General features: G+C 38.2%; 1 long non-coding RNA gene across 1 annotated transcript; it reads left to right on the forward strand.

The window, feature by feature from the left end:
- The first annotated feature begins 11687 nt into the window (after positions 1-11687).
- LOC111268929 (uncharacterized) lies at positions 11688-15031 on the forward strand. The gene is made up of 5 exons (XR_002685468.2): positions 11688-12099; positions 12702-12753; positions 13038-13202; positions 13989-14032; positions 14914-15031. It is a non-coding gene; the product is annotated as an uncharacterized LOC111268929 (long non-coding RNA).
- The last annotated feature ends 361 nt before the right edge of the window (positions 15032-15392 follow it).

The raw sequence follows: 15392 nt of genomic DNA on the forward strand, positions 1-15392 counted from the left end.
CACATACTCGAGTCATTGTCACGGTCGATTCAAAAGCAGATGACTACGTCATCTACGGTATACGATAATATCTACAGAATAATCAGATAGCTTCTCAAAGTATGGAAAGTTGCATTTTCCAATGCGAAGTAGAGGCTGCAAAGGACTGACAAGGTTGCACATTGACAACGTTGTAATTTTAGTCAACGACGCTGTAGCCGACGAAAAACATATCGTTAGTAAGATATACACATATATATTTCTCAATTAAACACTCTACGAAGTACACGCGTGCCGTTATAGCATAAAGAGTTTATGAAAGCGATAGTTGGACAACAGATACGTGTTCATTGTTATGATGGCCAATTTTATGAAAAATCATCACTTATTACCACATGGCGACGCTAAATAGGCTAGCAGCAAATTGGTTTTTACAAAATTACTGCATAGCCTGTCGTAGTACGAACTGTAAAGGAGAGAATGTGACAGTGTTATATGCGCATAATATTATAGTAAGCTGGCATCAAGGACCCGTCGTGGATTGCAGACGCGTCCTTAAGGTACCGTAGTGGTGATGTCGTCGTTGCTTACCGATCTACAGGGGGAAGCTCCAGCTAGCCAAGAAACCTCGAAGGTGACTGACTCATCGATGATCCAGTTTAACTGACTTATTTAAATATAAGAGCTGATGCCAGGGTGATCTCTCGTGCAACTAATTATTTGAAAAATATGTAATAACAAAAATAAACTAGCATTGATTTTATAAATAGAGTAGAAATAGGACAATCTAATTATGAGAGTAAATTTTCATTGACGCTACTGTATTAGCTGTTATATTCAACATTGATTATGGATTGGTTTATTTGTATCGCTTACAAGGAAACTTTCGTTATGTTTACTATTAAGATGCCTTTTTGCTTCTAAACGCGCCAATATGTTTTACCAGTTACTTGTATTTGGATTTTTTCGAATGTAGCTTGTAATTGCGACGAACGCTGCGGTAACCCGTATTATAGCCACGGACTATTTTTCTGTTTAAACATGTCGTGGTTTTAAGCAAAGAAGTGCTCGAACAATAAGATTGGTACCAGGCCCAAGCAGTTCTTCAGTTCAATCACATGTTATCGATTCTGAGTGCTAGGTATTTCTACGCCTAGAATTGTATAGTATAGTTCGATTCTTATTTTCTAAAGCGAAATATAAACCGTGCACGATCACTGTACCATGTCTATGTACCTCTGGCAAGTTCAAATCATTTAACTTTCTCATCCCATATAGGTCGCCATGTTAAATCGACAACACAAACTGCAGAAATCACCCTAAACTATTTAATTCTGAAGTATTGTCCATGTACAGTGCGCTCTACACGAGCATGACATATCGTCACTATTCATTCTAACATTATTGCCTACTGCAGTCACCGTTGTTCCGTCGTATTTCTTCTACGGCAAAAGCGTGACACATGCCCACGTGAACGCTTTTATATGTATCGTTCCCGCTCTTGATACATTCGCTGCTCATGCTGTTTCTACTCTCCTAGAATCCTCCACCAACACCCCCGCTACCTCTTCCGCCCCTTTTGTCTCCGAAGCCCCCCGCCTCCAATTTAAATCCCCATTATCATCACCCGTCCCCTTCCCGGTGCCGTTAATGCCGTAATGCTCGTGATGTGGTACGTAGCGCGCCGTGTATTGCCTGCCGCGGTTATGTATGTCCATAATGTCCATGTGGGTGCTGAATGTACACATGATAATCCTAGTGCTCACCGCGCGGATGATAATATCCACAGCCTCCGCCTCTTCCGTTCCCCTCATCTCCACTTCCGCCCTCTTGGCCGAGGCTCCCTACTGCCAGGGTAGCAACAAGAAGTGGGACTGTTCATGTCGCTGTCAGCATCGTTAAGAACCCCGACACACGTAGCGCGACTAGAGGCGATGAATTAGCTGATTCCGCCTTATTGCTTACGATTCGTGGTTTGCTCTTCGTAAAGTGGAATAATTGTAACTAAAGTTTTTGCTGTAGGAGACTTCCAATATTATGATAACACCAAAAATGCATTACTATGAATCTGGTATTATGTTGCTACATGGCAGTGGTGCTACCTTAGCACCGATCTCCTTATACAAACACTTTGCCGTTGAAAAAGGATGGAACGGAAGAACCAGTTATTTCTAAGCGCCTATCTTAAAATGCTGATCGGTTGTTGCTCTATCGTTGATACCTACATTAAACTGTGTAGGATAAAATTGCAGAATAACGATACATATATATACTCCCCCCACGCCCTGGTTGAAAGGTGTCTCCAACACCCAGCGCTTAATAACAATAAATAATCACTGTTCCGAAATGCGAAAGCGTGGGGCTAATAAATTAGCAGCCGCTCAATACTTCTTGACCTCGGCTCTATCTTTTTGTTTAAACAGCATGCTTGTGGTCGTATTCATACGGTCATGATCGATGCCTGGACGATTGCGTTCGTTAGCTCTCTGATTGGCTGAGGTGATTTCCCACGGCAATGCGGACCCTAGACGTTGGTCAAAGATAGGCGTAGCACATCAGCGGCAGCAACTGTTACCTCGTACGTTACCGAAATAAGATAATGAGAAGAAGTAAGGGACACACATGGCAAACGACAGATTGGGCGTCTTAAAATACTTCAGAACAATAACAATGTAGACGACTGACTATAAAATAACTAGCACTAATTGCTTTGTGGTGAGCGAAGCTTAGCCGTTTCGAAGTAACGCTTATCGCTAGTTTGAATGTTAATATAAAAGGCCGAAATACCGTCGTCAACTCCGCACGAAGACCGATCCGTCGAGCACAATTGACACTTGTAATCCTCATAGATATCCTTGTCTGCCTTTTTTTTCGATAGGCAGTAGACAAAGTGACCTCTAGAGGCCGTCAAATATTTGCCTACCATCATAGTGATCCCTGGGCTGTCTGGTATATATATATATATATCTTTTACCTGAAAAAAACTAGTTGAGCATACACACATTTAGGTTTTTGTGGATGTTTCTGGATCTGTTACAGGACTGTGTCTGTTCAAAATTTGTGTTGATACTTTTACGTGAATGAGCTCCAAATCATCATATAACAAGTACATAAATATAACATATCTATTCGCTCATAGAACTATGATTATTGCACTCCATACTTGCTGTTCAGGCTGGCTTCACTGCCGTTAAAGTTTAACGGGTAACGCACAACTGTGATCCAACGGACATTTCACTCCGATTCAATTTGTATGTATGCTATCATTTTCAAAGGTAAAGCCTTCTTTACTTAACTGCATCTTTGAATGAGATCTATGGTCGGACTATAAATCAGATGGTAAAATCTGGCTGCTTCTCTAAAAACGTATCCGTTTCATAGCAGTCTACACCCGGTAAAAATAACGAAAACGACCAGCACTTTGAGGCTATTCATATTGTTATTGCCATTATTTGGCAGGATACTTAAGCTAATAAAGGTCTTACTTGCTAATAACGATATATCTTTTTTTTTACTTTAATGGAAGTTCATTATACTTGAATTAGTTAAATTTTTCAAAAAGAACACTAACACATAACATGCCGGCTCTTTAGTGCCCCCCGCCTCCGTGTCGCATTTCGGACACTAATTAAAATTTAAGGAGCTTTAAAATATATTTCTGGAATTAAAGGGAACACTTATATAATACATGTTTAATAGAATGAACACTTAAAACATCTTTTCTTGTTTTTCTCTTAGGATATTTATATATATTTAGCTTGTGAGCATCGTCTTCCACTTCATATAGTAAGTAGTTACTCGTTTCTATAAGATAATTTTCGATAGGTCGCGTACACATCCTGTGTCTCTCCCGAATCCATCCTTGAATGCCGACCTTTTTCCTGTGATCATCGACCCGGTTATTAATGCATTATTTCAAGATTACCTATGATACACCGTTATGCACTAGCTTCGCTTTTTCAAACCTTATTAAAATGTTGCAAGAACCAATCACATTTCACTTCACAGATCCTTCTTGTCGCTTAAAAATAGCGCAGATGCCTTTGGCAAACACATGTTGAAATTCGGGTATGTTCCGCAAAAAGAAAGCGCAGACAGGAACCAGTTCAGTACATTGGATCATATATCCAATCTGCCACGCGCTTAGTGTCTATTCCATTCGACTATAATTCTTCGAAGCTTTAACAACTTTTCCTCAAAACTTTGTTTCTGTCCGTGCTTCATAGAATATGTGCGCCACATACAGTGGACGTTTGTTTTCAACCTGATCAAAACGGTCCATGCACATATATATAATGTGTAGTCCGTGCCAGTATTACTGAAGTGCCAACTCATCAATTCCTCTTGCGGACTTATGTAGCATGTTCCAGCTATTGTCCCTGCGTGACTCGTTGCTGACTACCAAACCAAAAAAGGTATCGATCGAAGGCCCCCTTTTAGAATCTACCCACAGCACGGGTTGCAGTACATCTGCTCTTCACAGACCCGAGCTCAGAGCATTCGAAGATGCGAATAGACCTACTCCACGCTTTTGTATTGCGTTTTGCGTGCCTATCTGATTCTGAAGTTAGGCAGGTTAGGTACACCTATTGCTCTAATTGTTTTTTCAAAGCGGAAAGGCTGCGCGAGACTTTTTCTGTATGTGTAAAATATGCCTTAGTAGATTACGAAGCACCTTATTTATGCTTTGAATCGATGAGCGGATAATTTTTCTGCTTCACTATCTCACATATAACTTCAACGTTCGTACTTGCTAGCAGCGAGTACATAATTGAATAGCTTCCGATTGTACCTTAAGAGCGTTCGATGAGATGTACATAAAAAGATCTGTGCATCCGTCCCCTATCTGCTCCGACTTGCTTGCGCGATGGAAGTTTATCTCGACAACTAGTCCCGAGTGACTAATTATAGTTAAGAAAATGAGAGATCTGAATAGGTATTTAGGACAACAAAACAACGCTCTGTATGACAAGAACTGGCCCGGTGATAATGGTGACCAAACTTCGTCGAAGTAACAATTAATATTTTTCAGCGCGTTTTCCACAGCAAGCTAAATATCATGGGCCTAAACACAGTGCCGTTAAATCTAAAAAAAAAAAAAACTACTTCCTATTTAAAACTATTTGTGTGGCAGCAGGACGCCACTGCGGGATCGGAATAAGAAATTATTTGCCGCTCTGCCATCAATGCCTTACCGTAACATTGCACTCCACAGTTAATAAGTATAATACATTGGTCAGAAATAGAAGTAATAATTACATTGGAGCTGTTCAATACAATGATAGCCATTATCAATTGTCAACCCGTCACATAATCAATTACTCTTGTATGTAAATCAAATGTAAAGATCCTGGTTTTCATAAACTAAACTCGAATAAAAACAAACCATTTTTAACACGACCATATTGGCTTACTATCATGACTACAAAGCTGAACTAGCATAGGTATAATAAGATACTACTGCTAATGATTATTATTGAAGTTAGCAGTTATGGCCGACAAACAATATATTTCACAAAGATTTTTCTAAACGGACAATAATATCATAGACAGGATACGGTTTTTAGGTTAAAAAAAAAATGATCTCAATGTCAGGACGTCGTGCTTAACAGTATTATCGTACGACTGCTCCTGTTAGGTTTCCGCTCCTAAGTTTTAGCTTTTTTTTTTCTCATCAATCAACTTAAGTATATATCTATTTCATGCAGTTATCAAGGGGCATTTCCTGCCTAACATTAGGCAGGATATATATCTGCTTCATATACCTGTTTCATATATATGGAACTACTACAGACGATCAATATTTCAGTGAGTGTGTATCTTGTTAGGATATTTTTTTGATCCACGGCACTTTTATGGCAGCATACTTTGACAGAAAGGGGCTTCATTTATATATTGCATGTTCTAAATGTAAATTCAACGTTTGATATCAGCATGTAGGAAAGTTGTGACAAGCTGTTACGAGTACCAGTTGCCAGGCGGGTAAAGAACGTTTAGACTTATTTCCCATATATCTCCCAGCGAATTCAAAACGGCCGGCTGTTTCGCTCCATAACGGTCAATCCATACCGAAATACCGCTGCTGTAATCAGATGCGCCGAGCGTATCGCGCGGCATTCTAGCGAGGTAGCACATAGCGAGGTAAGCATCCTCTTTTCAAAGAATTAACCTTCCTCAAAGAATCCATCTGGATTATAGACGTACATTGATAACTTTGTTGATTCCACCGACACAACAAGCGGTGATAGCTATTTTCAATGTTTTTTTTTTTGTTGTTTTTACCACTCGAGGTAGGGCTCTAAACTATACATGCTTTAGATATTTTCAACGACGCCTAAACGGAAAGGAACAAAATTGTCAGACATTTATTGGCTAAAGTTCATTGGATTAATCGACACATGTTCCGTGAAATGATTACGCGATACGGTTCTCTCCTGTTTCGCTTATACATCTTATAGCATCGTGAACAGTTCGTCGTAATTTACCAAAGTTTTAATTTTTGTCCCATTATCAACCTTTACAACAATAATCATTATATACACAGACATTTGTTTAATAGAGCTGACATTATTGAGCGTATTGAAATATCGTAATGTATTTTGCGGCCATGAAAAGAAATGGCACTAGATACCTTCTTGCAACAAACCATCAAAAGTAGCTGAGATGGTCATCTCAGCTACTTTTGATGGTTGATTAAGCTTCACCATATTTCATGGAAGTACCAGCTACGGAGCCCAAGCCCTACAGTCATGAACTGAGCGCATTTCAAGTTTCAAGCAAGCTAGCCATTGTACGTGTGAGCCAAAATCACTGTATTAGCTCACACGTACAGTCACTAGATTTTTAGATTCAAGTCCAAGGTAGTACGAAAACATCTAATTAAGTCAACTTGCTCCGTATATAGTGATTACTTTATGAATTATGCGGACATCATAGAATTAGTTATTCATATTATTATTTAACAAATGCACTTATTGACCAGATTACCACACATTAAATATGTTCATTTTTTTAATTTTATAAATTCTCATAAAAGCTCCTATATGGCAACTACTTTTGTTTATGTTGCCAAAGTACGCAGCCAAACAAGTACGCTTGCTGGAATTGTTGTGACTTCATAAAAATTGCTTTAATTTTATCTTGAGTGAAACTTACCCCAATGTCCAATAATCTTTTTCGTCAAACTTCCTCTTAAGGCTAATAATATCCACTATCAGCAATTAGATACAGTTAATTGTTTTTACAAGGTGCTACTAGGGTACGAACTCCGTACACAGAACATGATATTGTCAGGGCTAGACTTAGTAGACTGTATTGCTATTGAGATGAATATAGGCCTTTTAGATTTAGATAAATATTAAACATGAGTAGCTAGATCTATTTACAAGGTACGATTGTTATCAATTGTCAGCTATAATAAGTTAATTACAGTGAAAAGATTTCTCTGGTACTTAGTTACTTGCTGATTTTGTCCGAAAAAAACAAGGTAAAAAAAATTAGTTTCTTAGCGAATTTGCAGAGATCAATATAAAGATAACCAGTGCCTCTTCAAGAAGATTTACTAAAGTCTCTAAGTTATTATTCACTACATTAATATGTATATATATATATATATATATAATGGTGGCTGTAGATGTATTTCGTGAAACAATCGAGTTAGCAGGCCGATCAGACAAATAAGAATAACCAACTATTGCGTACGTGCATAATTAGCTGCAATGACGATAAAGTAAATGACTAGCAATAAATGCACGGCGTTACCAAAAAACGCAGAAATTATGTGACACTGTCTAAATGGGGGAATGTAGCCTTTTGTAACATTATGAGGCTGACCATGTGGGGGAACTTTAGGTGTCAAACAAAAACCACTCTGTTAGGATACAGGTTTACTTTTCCGAAATAATTCCCGCATAGTTCTTTATACGTTTATTACAAATCGGCTGTATATTAGTGTAGCGCGAACGATGGCTACAAACAGTTTCTGTGACTTTCAATTAGAAATTATGGTTTCAATTGAGACTGTGTTTTCTTGATCTGAACTGCATTACAGAGTTACTATTTTTTTATTAATTAGATGTATTTCCATGCATTTAATTTGCATGGCTGAGTTTTTTGCACGAAAAAACGCGGTGAATATTTTGTGTTCGAATTCAAGACAATAGCTACTAGTAAGTACTATAAAAGATACACAATAATGTTGTATTTGTTCGAATGTTCGATTCGCTCGACATTTAGGTATTGATTGAGGCATATGGCAGACAGACAAGTATGTCACACTAGATGTTATTATGATTTCACAAACGGCGGTAGAGGTAAATAATATCTTACCGTAATCAGTACTGAGTAACAAAAACATCTGGGAGCAAAATTTTGAGAACAAGAAATAGGTCATACATAGAACAGTAGATCGGACATGATGCCATCACTGGGATGACTATATCCTAGATGTTGCAAACAATCCTGAATTAAGAGTATCACTGAACAGAAGTGTGGTCGTTTCCTTGTTTGCTATAGATGCTCGGAAATGCCTGCCAAGCCATTTCTCGACCAGCGGCTCGGTATTTGTTTAATATGGGTCGGACGTTTGTACGAACCACTTTTGCTTGGTTATCATTGCTATAATACCCTTCCTTTAGTCTCCAACGAACAAAGCTGTATTAATTTGCATTATTTTACGCGACTTGGATTAGCTTGATAAAATTCGTATCTTGGAAAATTAAGTTCTATTAAAACTTATTCTAAGGATCCAAGTTGTGGGCGGTAGTAGACAATACAACCTAGATGAATATATTTGAATAGCATATCTCGGTACCAAGTTTGTTTCTTTACCATGCCAGCCGCTTACGAACGGTTGTAGGGGTTTTGTGACGGAATATATGCACTTCGAAAAAATTACAAAAAGCATATTAACCAAAACATCTCAACGAAACAGTAGACTGACTTATTGAAGCGACAACGGACTGGGTTTGTACCTGAGTAAGAGTTTAGATTAACCAAGGCTCCTACGATACACTGGCGTCGTGTTGACTTAGGCTTGCCTATGTAAAGCAAAATCAATTTTGGTTGATACTGAACATTTTGATGTCGAGGTCAGTTTTTGTTTCAGTTTTTAGGATATATAAAGAGTGGTAACGGACGAATTTACTGAAGGACGTCACTGTTTACAATTTACAAGACGTCATTAGGATGGAGCAATGAGTTATTTTATAGCAGTAATATCACTAAGATATTTTAATGGAAGATCGATATCATTCTAGCCAAGTAAAGAGGCTCTGTAATTGGATGAGGCTGGGATTGGATGTAACCAACAATTGGAACAGAGTAATAGAATGTCAACGATTCAGTATTTCAGCCATCACAAACAGAGAATTCTGACTATCATTACTAGAAATTGTCTATTTAAATGTGTATTTTTTTGTCGGAACGATGCTCCACTAATTTTGAGTAAAAAAACAATTTATGAGGTATAAGACGAATGATAATATAAAGAAACCTGTATGGTACTTTGACTCATATATATGATAGTAGAGATTTTACTCGAATTTGGCCGCTTCTGAACCAAATGTAATGTTGCGACATGGCTCACAAATATGACTATTCTACTTATCGATTCAAGGTAAGTTAATAGTTTTTTTCTAGATGAATATCTCGATTTAATCTAGGCTATCTATGCCATGTATTTTGGATGTGGATGGGCATCAAGGCCTTATTGGAAGAGAGAGATTACTATTTTATATGTGATACGGCTGAGTTAAACGCAAACCCTGCGATATTAAGTGAGAAAAAGAGCTCTCGAATCATTGAATCTATCGATCGAGGCATTTACTTAGTTAGTTTTTTTAGACAGCTAGAATTGTCTACTAAGCAGTTGGCCCTGGTAGGTCTTCGAGAGATCATTAACCTGATAAGTCGTCGAACGAAGAGCGCTTTTAGAACGATGCGCTGTTTATACTGGACCCGGTGGTATGGACAATACGTTACTTAGGTGGTTGTATGAATCTTAAAGCTGGTGTCTTGTTTTCTTTCTATCGTTAAGCTATCGGACATCAATCTGAATTTACTCTCGACTATCAAAGCACTTATTACACAAGATTATAGGATATAAATGTACTACAATATATTCAGAAAATAAAGCACTTTGATAGAATAGTTGACAAAGTTTAGTTTAGCAGCTTTAATTTAATTAGTTTTCCGCCTGGTCTTCCTCTGACCTATATTTATACTGCAATGTTAGGAAACAGTAAAAAATTTAAATAAAATCAGTATATTATTATTGACATTAGGTGGCAATATAGAATGTATCAGCTTTGCAATTTTGTAAGATTTGTTTCAACCTCATCTACTTTCAGCATTCTTAATAGAGCACAATTAATTGACCTTTTTTTTTTACCATAAAACTTTCCTTTTGAAGTACTTTACAAAGTTGTGCTCAAGGAAAATATGCGTAATATCTTTTTTTTTTTTTTTTTTTTTTTTTTTTTAATAGTACACACAAATGACTTGAACATATTAGAGTAGCTGTTTTGAAAAGATGATTTTCAAATCACAGAAAACTCAATATTGAGGTTATTAAGATTGTTGTTCTTCATAGTATCATAGCTAACTATCTCTTCTGCGTTTCCAGCTTTATTATTATCTCATCGTAATTATACGATCTCTACATGGTAGGGCATGCCTCTGATTTTCATATATTACCAGGATGTAGATGAGAGTATGAAATTTTTTCAAAAGTTACTGTCTGCAAAAGCTTCGTCTACAGCGTTACTGCTGCAGTTATAAAATGGTTCAAAATAACGAACGAAGTCGGCTTCCTGAACAACACGACCCTAGGTAACAGACAGGCCGCCCCATCCGACTGCACTCTTTGAATTAAATGAAAAGATCATGAAGTTTACGACATACGGATTGCAGATGGCCCGATAAAAAAGCGAGAAGCCAATGGATATGGTAGAAAGATACAGACTGCGCATTTGATGACACGCGTTCATTCAAAAATAGTACATTTGAACAAGATAAAGGGTAGAGCAAAGAACGCCAACGAACTGATATATACTCACAGAACGTTGTACATTATTTGTAACTGATATACATAATAGAGAACAATTTAAGAATACTTATAGTGTTTTGTACTTACAGGGTAGGCAGACGCTATACTATTAGCTACAGTGTGCGGTTAGTACCCTCACATGATTCATCAGCGACTTTTTCGTATGTAGAGAAGGTCATTCTACGAACCGTTCGGTTGTTAGGTTGTTATAAGGCCCTGAATTTAGTCTCTTGCTATATCTACCCCAATCCAATAGTCACTGTTTTTCATGAATGAAACTCTTTTGGAGCAAAGTTACTAGACATGTTTTTTACAGAGTTAACGGTTTTTCTCTACTGGCTCTGTGTCCCCCATTGTAGCACAAAAACCTTTGTGGCTGGGTAAATTATACACCTGTTAGTTACAATGTTATACTCTGCAATAATCTATGAGAATTTATATTATCCTTTGAAAAATTCAATTTTGTGCTTCGTTAAAGTTCTGTTATACTTGCGCCAGTAAAAGACGTGGAGAATATTTCGTACATTTAATCAAGGGACACGCTTCACATAAGGATAAAGTGCTCTCAAATCCTAAGTACTGACGTCAGCCCCGAATCGTTATTAGCTCATTGTTAAGGTGTTTATCATCGGTGGCGTCCCACAAAGCGCCACATGGAACGTAGCGATGATCGCTTGAAATCATGACGCACGACAAAAGACATATTGCCAGCCAGGCATCTCGACGGGATGAGCTACGTTCCGTAATGTGTGTTATACAAATTATATGCGATGGTATTTTGTGATATGGTCACAAATAATTTTCTCCGTGCTTACCTCTGGCCGAGTTGTTTAGTACACGCCAATGGAGCCAACGTGCGTAGGATAGATAGTAACAGCTGTCGTGCTGCTAAACGAAACCACGATATAGCCATCTAGATATTTCCCACCATTCTGTAGAAAGGGATCAATCCGACGAAATCCGTTGTGCAAACGTTGGATGCTTGTAGACGTTGCTCAGCAAGTGTGGGCATAGAATATAGTGAACAATCAAAGGAGTGTCGAATTCGCGCGGGCCTGGCATCTTGCTAAAAGGTAATACAATATTGTCTGTAGAAAGATGTTGTTTATCAACCTAATCTATTTTTTTAATCGTTACCAATATGACTATGTTCCGAGGCCCCATCACTGTCAGTTGAATGCTTATTTTGTGAAGTAAAATAGAATCAGTAAACTATCTCTTCCGTCAGCTCTGACCCAACGTCACATAGGTTATGCACAGATTATAGAAGATGATCTCACTGAGCTGCAAATATTATGGCTGACATCGCCGTTATCTGTAAATTAACCGTAGGTTTACTCAAGCTCAAGTAGACAAACCCGGGATTACAAATTTTAATCTAACTCTCGAAATCAATTTTGAAAATTTTTGTAACCTCGCATAGCGTTTACGTTGAAATAGCAATAAAACTGCGTTAACGGGATATAAGCCTTAGAATAAAACGATGGACTTACTGACCACGTCCTAGAACAGGCTCCTTTAAATCTAGTTCTATATGCCTTAAAACAAAGATTTGGGGAAATTCTATTGGAACACGCTACATACGATAAGCAAATCTGACTATCTGTACAAATTTAGAGGCAAAGCTAAATTGCATATTTCACTTGCTTTGAATATTTACCTGGTGACCTTTCAGACCAAAATGAAGCTTCACCTTACGTTGTTCTTTGCAACGCTTGTTGTGTCTGGTAAGAAGTTACCGCGTATCTACTTTCCGTATTTTCCTGCTGTTAGTAAACCATTCTCAAAAATGTTTTAGTACACTACAGGTGGTGCGCCGCCCTAAAAATACCTGCTATTCAACCCAATGTGCTGAAGACACAAGTTTCGCTTGCTTTGAACGTACTCTGATAGCCTCCTAAATAGAATATCTATTCCAGCTCTAATTATGCGTACATAAGAGCATCCTTGCAAGCAGTGTACCTAACAATAACATGATATTAAGAAAGTAGCTTCGTCTGTTTTCTTGTAGCTCTATCGCTCGCGACCCATTCGTCTACCGTAACCTATACAGAGGTTAATTACGCGAAGGAAAAGCTCAACACTACCTCAGGCGGTGTTCTACGCAACTCGACAACGAAGAGTGAGAACCCGCTAGACTTTACGGTCACATCAAGACACCCTTCTACCACGGCGCGTAAGTTAAATAAAAAGCGCATTTTTCTCAGTAGTCATTTCGTTACTCTTGGTCATACAGACTTTACATTTGGTTATTTCGTTTCGCCATCATCGTCATTAAGCAGCACGACGCTGATATATGGCTGTTAATTAAGTGGAAGAGCGTCGACAATCTAGAAATGAGATTGTAGAGACGCAATCATTGATACATCTTGTGCGTAGCCGAACCCTATAAAACGAGTATATGTATATATACATACTTATATAGAACCGCTTAAGAAGCGTCTATAGCGCTGTTCGTCCAAACATTGCAGCACGGCTGATTGTAAACATGTATACGAAACTACTTGGGTCATTTCTTCCAAAGCCTGCTTTGAAGGCTTCCCATAAACCCAATGCTGTTTCTACGTGCACGACACCGACGCATATACTTGGAGAGAACTCATAAACGGTTCACTTCGTTTTTCATCTCTGTTCCTCACGGAAAAATGAGTCGAAGTTTCGTCACGTTAAAAACATGTACACTCCTACCGGACTCGGCTTTCAACCTTATAAATGACTATACTACAGGTTTCGTTCTACATTGTTGTAATACTATTAGCGCACTTATGCGATCATTGCATAATTATTATGGCAATCTTATATGGGTAATATTTCAAAACTGGGGTACAGTTGCACTTCAGACAAGTCCGCACAAGTTATACTGCCATCCGACCACCGCGTATGTTCAACGTAATCCAAATCAACGGTTTGCAGTTTACTAGTACACTGTTTATCTGAATAGGCGCCTTTTTATCTGTTATAGGCGTCCAGCGTCAGGATCAACGAGGCATGCGGGTCCGCTTATAGGTACGTTTCGGATTTTTCAGCCTACAACTTATCGTTTGTTTTTTTATAATAAACCTTACCTATATCTGAGTAAGTACACTTACTTAAGACACAATCGAATCGCTTATTCTGACCCCCAATAGCCACTTTAAAAGTAGGCCATGTTCATATTCTTCATGTGATATATTCAATTGACTTTTTACCAAGTATCTCTTCTATTCCTTTTTCTTAGTCGACCTTACAGATATATTATACTAATGCAGCTTATTTAACCATATCAACGAATCATTGAGTCCACTATTTCAGCATATTTTTCGCTGCTTTCATAATATAGTAGCACCGCATTGACCGGAACCTGGCAAGTTGTTTGCGCCACTAAATGCACACTTAATTTTCTTGGCTCCAAGCTAATTGCATTTTCTATCAATGGCAAAAAACATTCTCAAAATATATGAGGCTTATAGGCGAAACTAGATATCAATGATGCTTGCTTATTGATGATACGGCCTAAGTACATAATACGCGCCTATATCCGATACACGCGTGTCACAAGGCCACTTGTGCTGCTATGCCGAATAGTTATGAAATAACTAGGTTTACGAGCGATCATTTTCGTGTTAATATCTAGGCTCGATCAGAAACGCCGCAGCGTTTTGACCTCGACTCGTAGACTAACACGGTCTATACTATGGAGGTCAAGCGTAGAACGACAGCTAAGAACACAGTGATACGATCGCCATTGACACGCGCGCAAACCTGCATCTAATGATACATTTTTTCCCATAAACTCGTATAGATCGATTGCGCAACTTATCAAGCAAATATGGCGGAGATCTAAAAAGTCAGATGTGACGTGAGTTGGGCGGTAAAGCTGAGGGAGGCCAATGATTTTCACTTTTCAGGCTCCGCAGCGCGCAAGTTACTGGCACTCCGCTAGCGCGATCAAGCCGACATTCCTCTGCAACACCACAATGATCACGAGCGTGCAGAAAAAGATTGCAAATAAATTATATCGTTAAAGATGTGTCCTTTTTTTGCGTAGAGGTACATTAAGTGAGGATCACACCTATTCATATTTGTCTTTATTTCGAATCCTTATAGGGCTGCATTACAATTTTATTAAACTTATTAGTTTATTATTATTAAAGAGAAACGGTTACAGAAGAGGACTATGTGACTATAAATATATACGCTCTATATAAATGTATACCCTGCATACGGACAAAACACACTTTTTAAAATTAGCTATTGAAAATCCTTTGAATATACAAGATGATTACAAAATCAACTTTTTCGGATGATGATACAGACAACCATGCGATTAGGCATGTGTTTTATTAGAGCCTGAATTGTCGTCAGCTCGATAAAAACACTAGTTTCT

This window comes from Varroa jacobsoni, unplaced genomic scaffold, assembly GCF_002532875.2.
Source record: "Varroa jacobsoni isolate VJ856 unplaced genomic scaffold, vjacob_1.0 scaffold_1331, whole genome shotgun sequence".
NCBI classification, from domain to species: Eukaryota; Metazoa; Arthropoda; class Arachnida; order Mesostigmata; family Varroidae; genus Varroa; species Varroa jacobsoni.